Here is a 14,285-nt window from a genome sequence, read left to right on the forward strand (position 1 = left end):
ACAGATATTAACTCGCACACATATTTTCCAAACACAAATGCTGACTGTGGAGTTGACTCTGGTTCAAATAAAGATAGGGATGTCCCCGATAGCACTTTTACTGACTGAGAGTACATGCATATGAGTAGTAAGCTATTTAATTCTTTCCTGTTTGCTTTTCCTTATAAATCATCATCAATACTGCAATGATTCCTGTATTGATTTGATATTAGGATGTACAATACAGTCTTCTATCGGGTAACCCTTCCTTTTTTGCCAGACTTAGGACAAACACCAAGAGCACCTCCATAGTGACTCCCTCCGAGTTGATGATTACTAAGACCAAATGCCACAGAAAGATTGAATGAGGTTTGATTCCCAAGTCACATGGTAAAGTGACTTGCATGCTAAGGTGGCCTTTCCATTAAGTAAATACATTTTCCAGTTTGGTACTCCAGACCAGGATCGGCATCTGCAGAAAGGTCCCCAGATGTTCCCAACTTGTCCAAATTAACAGAAATGAAAATATACTGCCAATACAATGAAAGTCCAAAGATGAATGCATTTCATATCAGACTGCACTCTAAGACTATTATACTGAAATCATTGTGCCACACTCACAACTATTTCATTAAATAGAGGTTGATGTTGTGATGGAAAAGGTTACAATCATTTATCTCAATCAGCATTCAATAGCACAAAGCAGTTTAAATTTTCACTTGGTTGGATATAGAACCAAGTGTGCAATAAAGAAAAACAAATCAAAACCAATCAATGAAATCAATGTATGTAGAAATGCTAAGAGTTTTGCATGACTTACTTTCCGCGTTGGTTTCCATCTTTCTCTGGGCCAAAGCATCTGTGGAAGTCTCTGCAGCGAAAGGACGAGCCCTTCCTCTGCACATGTTCACAAAGTCTTCATTTAGTTCCACTTTGTCTCCCACCTCCTCCTCTTCCTCCTCCTGTGTCACCGCTGCAACACAAAAACACACAGAGCCCGGTGATCCTCCTCTGCCAGACAGCTCTCATAAGATATTAATATCTCAACAGCACTCGACTGGCCGCGGCATGTGTCCAACCAGATTAAAACTCCTCTGTTTCTGCCTCTCACTCGCCGCAAAGTGGAAATGGCAATTGGATCCGCCGAGTGACTAAAAGCTGGGGAATTGTTTTCACAAGTGCCTGCCAAATGGGGGGAACGGAGCGGTAGGAATTCCAGCTTCAGGAGGGAGAGAGAGGAGTGTTTAGCAGCACAGAGAGCGACTAGCTAACCGCCTTCAGCTAAAGCATCCAGTGGTGTGTTCCGTACGGCGTTCCTCAGTCCACTGTCAAATCCCTACCAACTTCTGGGCTCAGAGAGTGTAAGCAAAACAAAAGAATAAGCAAATAAACTAAATTGATTTTCATTTTAAAGCTATTTTTAGAGGCTGGGCTGTCCTGAAGTGTAGCAGGACTGTGTTGCTCGCCATTTCAAGAACTGACTAAATGAAAACAATTGTCAACAAGAAAGGCTTAAACAAACAAGCAATGCGTTTGTGATAAAGACAGTATGGTAGATTTGTAACATGAAATATCTAATTCTGGGGATTAGACACTAGTAGTGGTGAAGGGAGGTGAATGGAGAGGGTGAGGAGGCTTCAAAGCCCAGTTACTGGAATGCTACTTGAGTGTCTTTGCAGTTGCAATAATAAGGGCTTCACCCAGGTGCTCTTCTGGTTGAGGATCATGTATCGTTTAAAACAGGACAGAGGCACTTGTGGGATTTAGAAAATAATAAAAAAGTCTTGTTCGATGATGGCTGATTTAATGAAAAAACACCAACGCGTTTCGGGCCTTCAATAGGATGATGCGGCTGTTCGTTCTGCTGCTGTGGTGGAGATGGAGAGAGTAGAATTGTGGCATGTACCTGAAAGGCTAAGATAAAGGAGAGGAGAGAAAGTGTATTAATAGTAATGTCTTGAGATATTGTTGGTGGAAAGGCAAAGTTTTTAGGGCTTTAGTGATGCCATATCAAGACACAAAAAGGTGAGGAGCTGGAGGAGGTATCTGGGGATAGGTAGGTCCGCTCTTAAGGTATCAAGGTGGATAAGGAGTAATGAAAATATGGCCTGAGTCTTAAGATAAGTTTGGAGGTTTACTAGACAACAGTTTTATATGATTCATGAAGACAAAGGCTTTCATCGTTGTGTTAGTCAGCGATTGTTCTGTTCTCTTAGTCAGTGACAGGACACTGAGAATGTCATGTAATATTACTCATCGATGAAGGCAACATTTTGTATTCAAATCATTTTCAACAATGCAGTCTTGTTTATCATCTTATACCCAGAGGAGATACGTAATCAGTCATCTGCTTTGATACAGTACCTATTTGTGCGCCTTTATTATGTTAAGCTAACTTGTGATTGTCGTATACTCATTAAACATACACCTGGAGTTGTGTTTTGTTTCATTTGCATATGTTTCAGTAATCAGCATACTTAGTCCATCTCCCTCTTCAGCACTCAAAATCCCTGCCTTTCACTCCTATACATCAAAATTGACAGGGAAATTGCACTACCAAGGACAACTCCAGCTCAGTTCGTGTTACCTTGGCCTACGTCATCAGAGGTATAATATTCCCTATATTTGAAGCATGGACAGATTTGAATAGACAATACAACCTCAATGTCTCTAGTAGAGATAAACATATCGGGCTGATAGTTGGACTTTTTAGTGAATCGGCTATTGGCCTTAAATCTCCAGCACAAACCGATATTTTGTTTTTGTCAATTGCTGCCTAGAACATACACACAAACCTTTATTTTAACACTTTAATATGAAGAGACAACTGCACTAAATGTGATACACTGCTCTCTTAAAGGTTTGTGATAAAAGAAAAAGGGCAGTGGGTCAAAATCAGTTCTATGTATATTTGCCCAAAAATCTGCAAAGCTAATCTTGCTCTGTATTCTAAATAATCGGTATCTGCATCAGCCATGAAAATACATAGGGTCATTCTCTAGTCTCTGGGTCCTGTACTGATGGTAAATAAACTTCCCCTACATTACACATCCATAGTCTCCTGCTTCCCTTTCTAACTCCCTGGCTCCCTGAATTATTTATTATTATATTTAAAAGCCATCCACCACTACCAAACTAATTTCAGTGGTCAAATTATCTCAACTACATAGTTCAGCATTTGAGACTATTATAGCTACCATTTATTTGTTAAGCGTTTAAGCCCTAGTGCCATCTCCTGGTGTTTTGAATAGAAGTGTTTCATGCTAAGTAAAGCTTTTGAGATACACATTAAATTATACAGCATAAAATCCAAAAGGTTATACTACAGGAAATGGGATCTTACCTATATTCCCACCGCTCTATGTTCCTATAGCTCTTTTTTCTCACATTTAAAATATATATATTTTTTTTTACTAAATCCATAACCTCTACCCTCATCCTGGTCCTAACCTTAAAGATAATCTCAAAAACAGGCCCTAACTTTAACCATTACCCTAAAACCCAACAAACGTGGGAACTTAGAGGTGCGAGAACATAGAGCTGACTCCTAGGAGATACGAAGGCTCAGGTCCACCACAGTAAGGCTCGGCGATATGGTGATACAAATCGAATTGTAATCTGATCCCGTTACTATTTTTGATCACATCTTTATATCGACATTCATTATTTGTTTAATTAATTAACCTGTCTGCTAACTTTTTTCACACTGACTTATCAAATTTATTATCCTCTGTAAGGCTCTGAGTTTCAAATGTAAATTACTTTATTTACTTCACTTACTTCACTACTTCATACAATACAGTGTACATAAAGTGTGAAATGTGATCTGGCTCAAAAAATATTGATATCCATATTGTCCACCCTGTCTGCTTTAGCTGCAGTTGTAGTATACATTTTTTGCCTTATTTCTTGTACATGTTTTGCTTCTATCAAATTCAAAATAATGACTTTTTGAGTGAAAAATATATTTTACTTCAGATGTTACTTGAGTTTTTTAGTTAAGTTTTCATGAGATTGCATTTTGTTACGATTTACATTTTAGTGCAAGCAGCGTGAAAAGTTTCTGAATAGGTGTTGTAACATAAAACTAATGGAAATACGTGCAACAGAGAATTTGTTTCAGCTAGGGCCGTGTTTTTAAGAGCTGCCAGGGAACAGCTAACAATGGCGCGGTAGATGCAGCCTCGCTAGAATTCTGAATCTACATCCCCATACAGTCACCTCTGCTCGTCCTTCAACAACAAAGCCACTCCTGGCCCACGCGTCTCCATTCAGAACCTCGGTATATATGTATAATCAAGGTAAAACTTCAATGCCTGGCGCCGCCAAATCCCCCAGAGAGAAACCGAACAGCGGCAGAAAGGAGCTCGAGAAGACGCTGAGAAAATAAATCAGGAAAATATGCTTAATTGCAAGAGTATGAACGAATGTTTTGGAGAGAGCTCATCAGTGATGGTGCTTAGGGAGAAGGACTAGTAAAAGAGATACATGTGTAAAAACATAGGGATTATATGAAATATATATTTGGTCAAGAATAATCTGATCTGACAAAAACAAGACGGATTTGGCAAAGAACTGTTAGATGTGAGCGCAGCAGTTGTTGTTGAGTCACAATTTTTCAAGTCCAAGTCCCTCAGTTTCATATTTCATTATTTGCTTTAGCTTTGGTCCCACAATGGAGGTTTGTGAATTCTAATGATTTAAACTAGCTTTGAACGGTCATCATTTAAAAGTGTTCTGTCCCTAGTCATCAGTTATGAGTCCAGGTAATTAAGCCAAAAATATGAGTTGTCCTTCTCTTTACTCAACATCTGCAAAGAGAACCTTGGTGAGCCAACGTTTAATTAGTTTAGCATGCAGAATTTACTTAATAGAACAAGTCATAATGTGTTGCCATAATTTGGGGATTTTGTTATCATGGTGAACACTGCCTTGAGGCTTGAGGCTTGATTGGTAGAATGCTATAAAAGTGATCAGTGCATATTGGGTTATATACTTCATTCAAGTATGATTGAATGTGGTGTGTCAGTGATGGTGCTCGGTGAGGTTGTAGGTGAAAATTGTCAGTCACGTTTTTGTCGCTCAGCCCCAGGGCAGCTGTGACTTCAGAAGTAGCTTACCACCACAACGTTTAGGGAAGAATGGAATAATGCAATGTAGAACATGTGTTAAAAGTGATAGGACTGAAGAGGGGTATTGCAGTTTATTAAAAAGTTTATCTGCCAAGTTCAAAAAGAAAGACAAGAATACTAGAGCGTCACAACTGTCTTCATATGGGACTTAATTTTAATCATCTGGTTGTGGTAAACCAGATCAATCTGCAGTTTCTATGAGCGAAAATCTCCAATATTGACCCTGCCACTGAAAGACCACAGGCAAAACCCACCCATTCAAAATCACAGGACACCATCTTAATTAGTCCATTTTCCCTCCTATTTGCTGAGGGGAAGGTAGCGTTTGTGTATAGCTTTAGCAGCAGCAGTAGTGGGGTGTCGAGGAGGTGGGGACGAGGGCGGTGACACACAAACACTCAACAACAAGCTCTTATTTTCCTCTCATTAAAATAGGGGCTGCCACAAGTCCCGACCTGCTGTGCGCCGCGTTGTTGTCGAACTTTTGGGTTTGAGAGAGAGAGAGAGAAACGCGTGGGACGGTCGCTGTATGATGGCATGGTGTAGCTCCTCTGTGCTTTTAACTTGATGAGTAATGGAGAAGAAAAGGGGGCATGACTTTAGCTTATGGGGAGGAGAGATGCAGCCAATTACCTATTTCCTACGAGTCAACCGGTCCCAGAGAGAGTGGGAAACCTCAGAGATATGCATTATGTTTGCTGTTTGGGATGTGCCAAGCTGGTCGTGAACTGCGGAGGTCTGCAAGGTGCCGGGGGGATAGAATAAAGAAAAGAGTATGCAGGAGTCCTTGGAAGGCCTTAAAATAATGCAAATGTGTGAGGTTATTGGAGGATTAAAGTAGTTGTGGAGGGAATTCACAGCTGGGATTGCCCCTATTGCAAACTGGTAATCTGTTACTCAGGGGGTAAATGTTGGATAATAACTTAGATTGAAAAAGTTAGCAACGTGTTACATTTGGTTAATTTAAAATCAAAATGAACTGCAATTAGATGGGTGACTTGGGTCGACTATAACACAAAACAAAACAAAAAAATCACAAAAGTATTTCAGTTGTAGAGAGATGGATTAGTTGTTGCTGCAACTGGATCACTGGATAGCGAAGGAGAAGTCAAGTGGTGCAAAGCTCTCAAGATCAATCTCTGTTTCATGGCCTCATATAATCAATGAGAGTCATGAGAATATCTTCTAAAACAATAGTAGTATGGGTACTATAAGAGGTACTCAAAAAAACCAAGGGGATACATAGACGAAGGGTGCACCTGCAGTCTAAATTTAGCTTTAAATTGTGCATGGAAAACATGGAGGAACACTTGTGTTATCACCTAATGGCGGCATGGACTGATATAAAGCATTTTCAGGTATACATCTGTCACGATAATGACTCGATCATTCAATCCTGTGCATCTTTGATGGCACTGGTGGGAAATTTGTTGTTATTTCTTGGCAATGCAATAAGATTTGATTAACAAACTATTATTATTTACTATTTATTGCAGCTCATGTTTTTTTTTTTTTTTTTTAACCATATCAGCTTTGCGGTTATTGTATCAGTGGCATAAATTTGCTTTAATATCATCTAAATTTACTTCTGCAATATATCACCCTTCAAAATTTGGTATTGTGACAGGTCTAGTATTGTCAGGGAGACTAAATACAGGATTGTAAATGAAACAAAACAGCATAAATTTGGAACTGACATTATTGGACATCTAAGTAGCTCATTCATGATTCATTGAAAATACTTTTACCCTGGAGACTACCAACAAGGTAACATGTATGCAATCAAACTATATTAACGTCGACAGCTTCAGTTTGCCAATTTGTGAAAAAAAGGAATAACATCGATTAAAAGTTTAAAAATCCAGTCTTTTCCATGTCAAACTGGTTAATCTGGCAGTGCATGTGTGGGGTACTTGGTTAAGTAGTAAAACATTACAAGCTATCAATGTGCATGTTGAAAAGACATTTTGGCTAAAACTGTGTGTATCAAGAGGTTTATGAAAAATCTGGTGAAAACAGGTGTGAGATCCAAATTTTAAAAACGTGCTTTCATTGAGTAGTTTTAGGTGGCATTCAATGAAAGCTGCAAGCCTTAATCAAAGACGAGCAAGGTTAGCTGTTTTGGAACAAGTAATACACCTCTTTATAGCAATTTTTATCACACATCTTCACGAATAGCCGCGACTTCCAACATTGTCCGTTTTGAAAAGACTTTGAGGGTTTTTGACTGATAGAAAGTGTTCAACCATTAGATTTCGGCACTCATTCAACTGTATGCATCACTTAGAGCCCCAAGTCCCCCGCTGTTGCAAGCTTTTAGACGCTTTTCAAGGCTGTACCACTATGCATGTTAATAGAAAATAAAGAACCCTGAATGGTCTGACGAAAGGAGGAGAACGCAGGCATCAAAATATTTTCAGTGGAAGATGCAGTAATGACAAAATAGGCTCCCGTAGAGACAGATTTGGCAGAACATGTCAGAAAAGCTAAAAAGTCTAGCTTCAAACTGTGTGCCCTGTCATATCCCATTGAAACCCCGGGAGGAAAACGTCCATACAGGGAAGGATTCAACAACATAATTACTTTTTCACTTTAGAAAAAAAAATTAAATGCAGATGAAAAGACGCAAATGCAAGGTATCAAGGGAAAATCAGCTGCCCTTGTGAGATCCGGACTGAAAGAAGACGAGTTAAGCAATTACAGCCAGATACTGTTGCTGTATTCTGAGAGATGTGGATTCTGTGGCCTTCACACCAGTGTCCAGTATGAAAGAAGAGAAAAAAAAAACTCCTGTACATTCAGAAGAGATGGGTTTATCTGAAATCATGGTCAGGTGGAGCCAAGGGAGTATAATGTTTTCTAAATAAGACTCCTTTAGACTTTTGGCTAAAATTATAAAAGAGAAATTTGGTGTGAATAATATGCTGATGTAAAGGTTTTGTTTGTTTGTTTTATCTGAGTTTATTTTAAGGACACAGAAAAAACTAAGCAATTTAATGTGCAACTAATGCCATGTCTACAGGCCATCTAGCTCAGAGTTAAATTGCTGACCTGGTCCCCAGAATACAAACAATACAACAGGGTCAGAACTAGAATCTTTATATTGCTTTGAACCTGCTTCTTCTGACAGCTCACACTTCATTGCAATTGGTTAAACCCACCTGCCACTAACTCAGCATTGTGGGAAAAACGTGTCTGGATATCAAGCTGCATTCAAGAGAACATAAGTGAATGACAATATGGCGATTTTTAACAGTTCATCACAGGAATGGGATCACAGTTCGCCCAACCCTACCACAGAGTGTGCATTGGTGAGAGCAATGATTATTTATGACAAATTATTACAAACATATACTATGAATAAATAGGGTGAATAAGTATACACTGGTTTAAAGTTCTAAATAACAAAATTGGAAAGATCATATCAAAATGAAAATGTTATGAATAAATGACTAATTCAAGCGCTAATTTATTTTTGTGTTGTACAGTTTTAAAGACTTTCTGACCTCAGGACAGTTTATAGTAGCACTCAATTTGGCAGCAGTCAATAGTCATCTAATTTTCCCAACAGAATCCTTATGATTTAATAATATACAAATTTTCTGCTGGCACATAATCTACATTTCTTTTAACCAAGGCCAGTCATTTTTCTTTGAGTATGGGAAAAAGTCAAACTATCCACAGCTACAACTACTTTGTTCATACAGCTATTTTAAAATGAGTTTGGACTGGATATGGCAGATGATGAGTTGTAAATTTTTTCTTGTGATATTGCACCTCATAAAACTATCAATCAAATAGGTTTTATGTAACACTGTTCCATAACCCCAAATAAATATCAGTTCTAAATTACAGTTTAGTTTCTGCCTCAATGAATCCTGATTATTTTGTCGCCTAAAAATCTTGAACTTTAGGAGCCCACACAGAATCTCCCACCTGCAAACATCTGCTGAGGTAGAGCCCGCGACCCTTCCCAACTCTACCCACCAGGAAAACAACTATCACCAGTCGAATCTAAAAGGCGCATTTTGTCATAAATAAAACATAGGCATCCGGCAAACTCCCCCAACGGAGCATCCCAGGAGAGGCAGAATTCAGCTGTGAACCCGCACTCCCACATCCACAGCTCCGTATTCTGCACGGCTCTTTAAAAATTCATTAATTTACTGCAAAAAATAGATTAAAAGACTGAAAAGTTTGGTTGCGAATAGCATTAATAATACAAGCGAGACAGGGAGCGACGCCAAACCTGCGGGCCCAAGCTCCCAGGCTCAACTCCAGTTTAGTTGAACAAGTCATTTACATTTGTTAGAAGTGTACAGGCATTTTGGTGGTTAGCTGTTAATTGCATTGTTTTAGATGCAAATTTGTTGACAATGTTTAAAAATAAGTTGTAAAATGGACACTCGAATGCTGTGTAAGACATGACTTTACATCAAAAATATGAGAATATAATGATAGCCCTCAGCGCTGATCTGTCTCCCAAATGCCTCTCTCTCAAATCACAGCAACATTTTTGGACTAGAGAGTTGTGACAAGATAAAAGGATGAATTTCAATGACGTGCACTTTTCGTTTCGGAGGACAAGATGGAAATTTGGGTGGACTGGACTCTAGAAGTGCAAAAGAAACTTGAAAGGATGTCTAACCATCAAAAGGCCCATATATTTCTTCTTGACAGGGGTGGGTGGTACTCAGTTACATTTACATTCAATTGAGTCATATTAAAACAAAACTGTACTTCTCTGAGTAGTTTTCAGACGTCACACTTTTGCACTTATTGAGTAGTATATTTAGTGTAACTGTACTCAAGTAAAAGACGAGTCTTTAGTGACAAAGGCTTTATGTTGTGTCCTCCTTCAGGAAGATTTTGTTTTTTTTCTAATTTTTGTGGTCTATCCTGTGAAAATATCAGATTTTGTGCATTAGTAGTTTTATCCTTCCAATTCAGATGTTACGTCTCCCCAAAAAAAAATTTTTGGGAGTAATTTCTTGGACCAATATACTTCTACTTGAGTAATATTATTTTGAAGTAACTGTACTGAAATTGTTTTGGCTCCTCTACCCACTTCTGCTTCTTAAACTACCTTTGGTACTGACTAGTGCAGATTAAAATCCTCTGATTATTTGAACTGCCAAATTTAATTTTTTAAATACATGAACTTAATTCTTCCATATGTTCTTTTCAAATTTATTAAAATAACATTGGCATTACTACACATCCCTGCTTTGGTAAATATGCAAGTTGCAACATTTAATAAACCACACAAATAACTGAAGGTCTTACAAAAAAATTATTAATCTGGAATTTCCATTGAGAAAATGAGTCATGTTAGTTGAGGGTCTGATGCATTTACAATACTTACTAGCTCATATATATCTCGGATGATGCTAGAGAATATTCAACTGTTAAGTTAGGTGATACTGTGGCTGTAATAAATAATATACCCGTATAGCGGAATTGTATTTGCTGTTGCTCTACTGAATGCACTTCTTGTATATTTTGTATATTGTATTAAAAGTGTGTTAAAAAATGTGATTAAAAATTAAATAAAAAATTTGAAAAACAGTCAAAACATTTACATTTATAGCTAATACATTAACAGTTTTTTATAATGAAACTGTGCATGAAGTATGTATCGATAAAATAGTTATTATTTTATTGACTTCCACCTTTTCTGGGAATATATTAAGTATTACTGCTCCACAATTGCATTTACACAGTGTTGGGAAGTAACTGAATACATGTACCCAAAATACGCATTCTGAATACTAATTTGGAGTACCTGTATTCCTCTTAACTTTACTACTATAATCTTTCATTTGGTGGTATACAGAATACAGTTAGTTTCCTAAATTAAAAAAATAGACTACATGGTGGTATTAAATCATACAATTCTGGCTATTTCTCACAGTAATAGTGAGAAAAAAATAAAACACAGCTTTTGCAGTGTGTGCATGTGTGATTTTTTTTGTCTCTAATTAGACATAAATTAATGCAAAACAACAAAAAAATCAAGCTGTTTGTAAATATATCTCATGTTTTTTTCTCTATAATCTAATGCAACTTGGTGTAAAAGTATTCAGAGTATTTATAATTCAGTACTCTGATTGGCCCATGTAACAGAATACATTAAAAAACACATTTTAATTTGGTTATTCAGTATTTTGAAACTACATACATTTTCAAAGTATTCTTTCCGTCACTGTAAAAAATGGGGACCAAACTCTGAGCAAACCTTTAAACGTGGACTAGACCAGGGCTAAACCAGGATGTGAAACAGGTCCACATCGGGACTTAAGTGGGCTCAAACCAGGACAAGTGTAAACACACCCAGACTCCCTCCCACTTCAAAAACTTTTCACTAACAGCTTTAACACTTTGTTGCTACAAAATTTATGATCCCCATTTTGCTCTGTTACATTTTAATTGGCTTTCAAATCTGAGCTGGCAAACACTGAGAGAAGTCCCTGGCTGTCTGTAAGTCTTCTTCAATACAAACTTTTAAACACATAATCATCTCCAATGTGGATAACGTTAACATATGGACTTCATATTTATCAAAGTTACTCACAAATGAGTCATAAATCATGATTCCAAAGTCTATAAAATGAAGCTCATTCTTTCAGCATAGCTGACATTGACTTTAATTACGATGACCTTTTTGATGCTAAAACACAAATCAAGTCGCAACATTGATACTCTCCTGATTCTTTTCTTCTTTCTTTGTAACGTTTAAGCTCTGAGTAGAAGCCTACAATAGCAATCAAAGACGGGAGCGCGGCAGCTGTTGAGCAATTAAAAAGCCAAATTACCCTCAATCAACGGCATTTACAAGATCAAGTAAATCTCGTACCAATAATGATGAGGAGAATGGCTTCAGACAGCGCTGGTCCTGGAAGGGTGAGAGGAGAAGGCTGGAGAGGTTACAATGATCAAGTAAAACTGTCAACTAGCAACACTGCAGAAGAACTTGAAGATGATTTAAGCAAGTACAGATAAAACTGTAGCTGATGTTAACAAAATGTATAGTTTTAGTAGGCTATTATTGGGGTGAGCATATAAAGGCATATTTTTGCAGATAGAATGGTATCCAGGTCCAAGGAACACAAAATTTAAATATTAAACTTACTCTTAAGTTGAGTTCATAGAAGTGTACTTCCAAAATTGTATTATTGTATTTGCTGGGGCACTTCATAATGCAATTGTTCCCGTCTGTGTCTCCAAAATCACATATATGCCTATAATTCACTTCAAATGAATACTGTTCAAAATAAAATTGACTGTGTGTCCTCACTTTTATCCTAGTAAAGATATATTATAGGTATTTGCTGAATAAATAAGAACATGTATAGGTCTATGTACATTTAAAAACTAGCCAACAGACTGACCAATTTAGGCTACATGCTTTTAGTGCCATAGCATAAGACTCCTGATATACTTATTGCTGTGCTATTATCTTAGTACATGTTCCAAATACTTTTCCTTAAACTACTGCATCCAGCCTACTAATACTAAATGTGGCTATTTTAATTGAGGTTTTATTATTGTTAAAATAATATTAAATAGCTCGAAATATATAGTTTAGGTTGCAAAAATGTATCCTCTCTAGCCTAAATAAAAATGTAAGCTAGGTAAATTGATGAAAAGTCGCCCTGTTTAGTTGACTTCCATGTTTTAAAGGATGCTAAACCTTATGCATTGTGACAGTGAACTTAGCCTTGACATCAAAGAACTCTGTGCTTTCTGCTCGCTTCTGGTTAATTAGACTAATTATCCCTAACCCCCATAGCTGTCAATTTAAATTCCTTTGCATGCACTTACCGTGGAATATTCCGTGTGAACCCGGATCTGTGTGTCTATTCCCGGCTTGTGAAGCTCCAGACAGGCGCCACTTGAAAATTCCCCCTCCGTAGACAAAGCTCCGTGCAGCAGTGTGTCCTCGTCCGTATGCCCCGCTACTATTATCGGTCCGCGGGTGCCTCACTGACCGCTGCCCCGCTGCCTGCTGTTCCGGTTGCTGGTGGTGCTATGGTCAGCCCTCCTCCGTCATGAGAGAGGCGGACTAGACTCGACCCCGCTGGGTTCCACACACGCACAGACCGCGGAGGTGTCTGTCCGGTCCGTGTGTGCGTAATGTGTGCGCCGCTCGGCTGACGCTGCTGCCGCTTCACCGGAACTACTTCCAGCAGCCGCGCGAGCTCGTGAGCCGGTGAGCACGAGCCTGAGCACGAGACGGATTCATGCACCGCGCGCACGGCACTGGCTATAGTACATCAGAGAGCACCGGGCGCCTAAAACGATGTGGTCTCCCCTGGCCCCTAGGCTAAAAGTAAAGAGCAAAGAGGAGATTAGAAGAAGGGCTTTCTCTCAGAGAATATCGACAGATTCCAAACACGCTATTACTAGGCTGTTCGGGCAATTTAAGTCCTCAAAAAGTAGTTTTCTCAACTTCCTAATATAGGCCTGACGTGTATATAAGATGTGCACGAAGAGCAGTGTCAGCGTACACCGGTATGATGAGTGCCATAGTTCATATCAGGACCTAACATGGAAAGACTAAAATGAGGCGAACATACCTTATATCAAGTTTAAAATGTGTTATGTAAGTCACAAAGTTAGTCTATAGCCCAATGAGAGTGTAGTGGGCTTTTTTTTCAATGGCAAAAAAGCTTCTTACGCAGAATAAAAATGTACAAAGAGTGCCCCCTTTCGGACAAAACTTATTATTACTTGTTTTAATTGGGCAACTAGAAAGTAAAGGTTTGCATATCCAGAGTGTGTTTATTATGGTGACATATGGTGAATTGTGCTGGAGACAAACAGGAGCAGAAATTCATATTAAACAGATTTTTTTTTTAAATCCTTCTCACCCTCTGTGGCTTCAAGTTCGGGTCCTGGGAGCCTGAGGATTCTTCTGCACAGTATCGTTGCTCTTTCTAGAGCTGCACCTTTCTGGACTGAGATGTCTGATATTTTTTTTCCTGGGATCTAATGTAGTCACTCCTCCAGTTTGACAAATATGTCAACAGTTTTCCTCTGTCCACCATCACAATGTCGGTTCGTCACAACCATTCTGTCAGATTTTATCTTTGAAACGTATTCACTTGCAGAGGTTCTCTGATGACTGCAGTAGTATGATGTAGCATGTAGCTGGAGTGCAGGAAACGGCAT

The 14,285-nt window shown here is 38.4% G+C and overlaps 1 protein-coding gene across 2 annotated transcripts in view; it reads right to left on the reverse strand.

Annotated features, from left to right (window-relative positions):
- The window catches only part of LOC117373554 (forkhead box protein J3-like), a 73,213-nt gene extending 59,981 nt beyond the window's left edge, over positions 1 to 13,232 (reverse strand). Inside the window, exons 1-3 of one of the 2 annotated variants that reach the window (XM_055222897.1) lie at positions 12,936 to 13,232; positions 11,968 to 12,006; positions 800 to 952 (exon numbers count right to left, since the gene is read on the reverse strand). The gene's annotated coding sequence lies outside the window, so the exon portion shown is untranslated. The remainder of the gene's footprint in view (positions 1 to 799; positions 953 to 11,967; positions 12,007 to 12,935) is intronic. The other variant, XM_033969609.2, reaches the window with a different exon arrangement.
- Between the last annotated feature and the right edge of the window lie 1,053 nt (positions 13,233 to 14,285).

This window comes from Periophthalmus magnuspinnatus, chromosome 7 (genome assembly GCF_009829125.3).
Source record: "Periophthalmus magnuspinnatus isolate fPerMag1 chromosome 7, fPerMag1.2.pri, whole genome shotgun sequence".
NCBI lineage: Eukaryota > Metazoa > Chordata > Actinopteri > Gobiiformes > Gobiidae > Periophthalmus > Periophthalmus magnuspinnatus.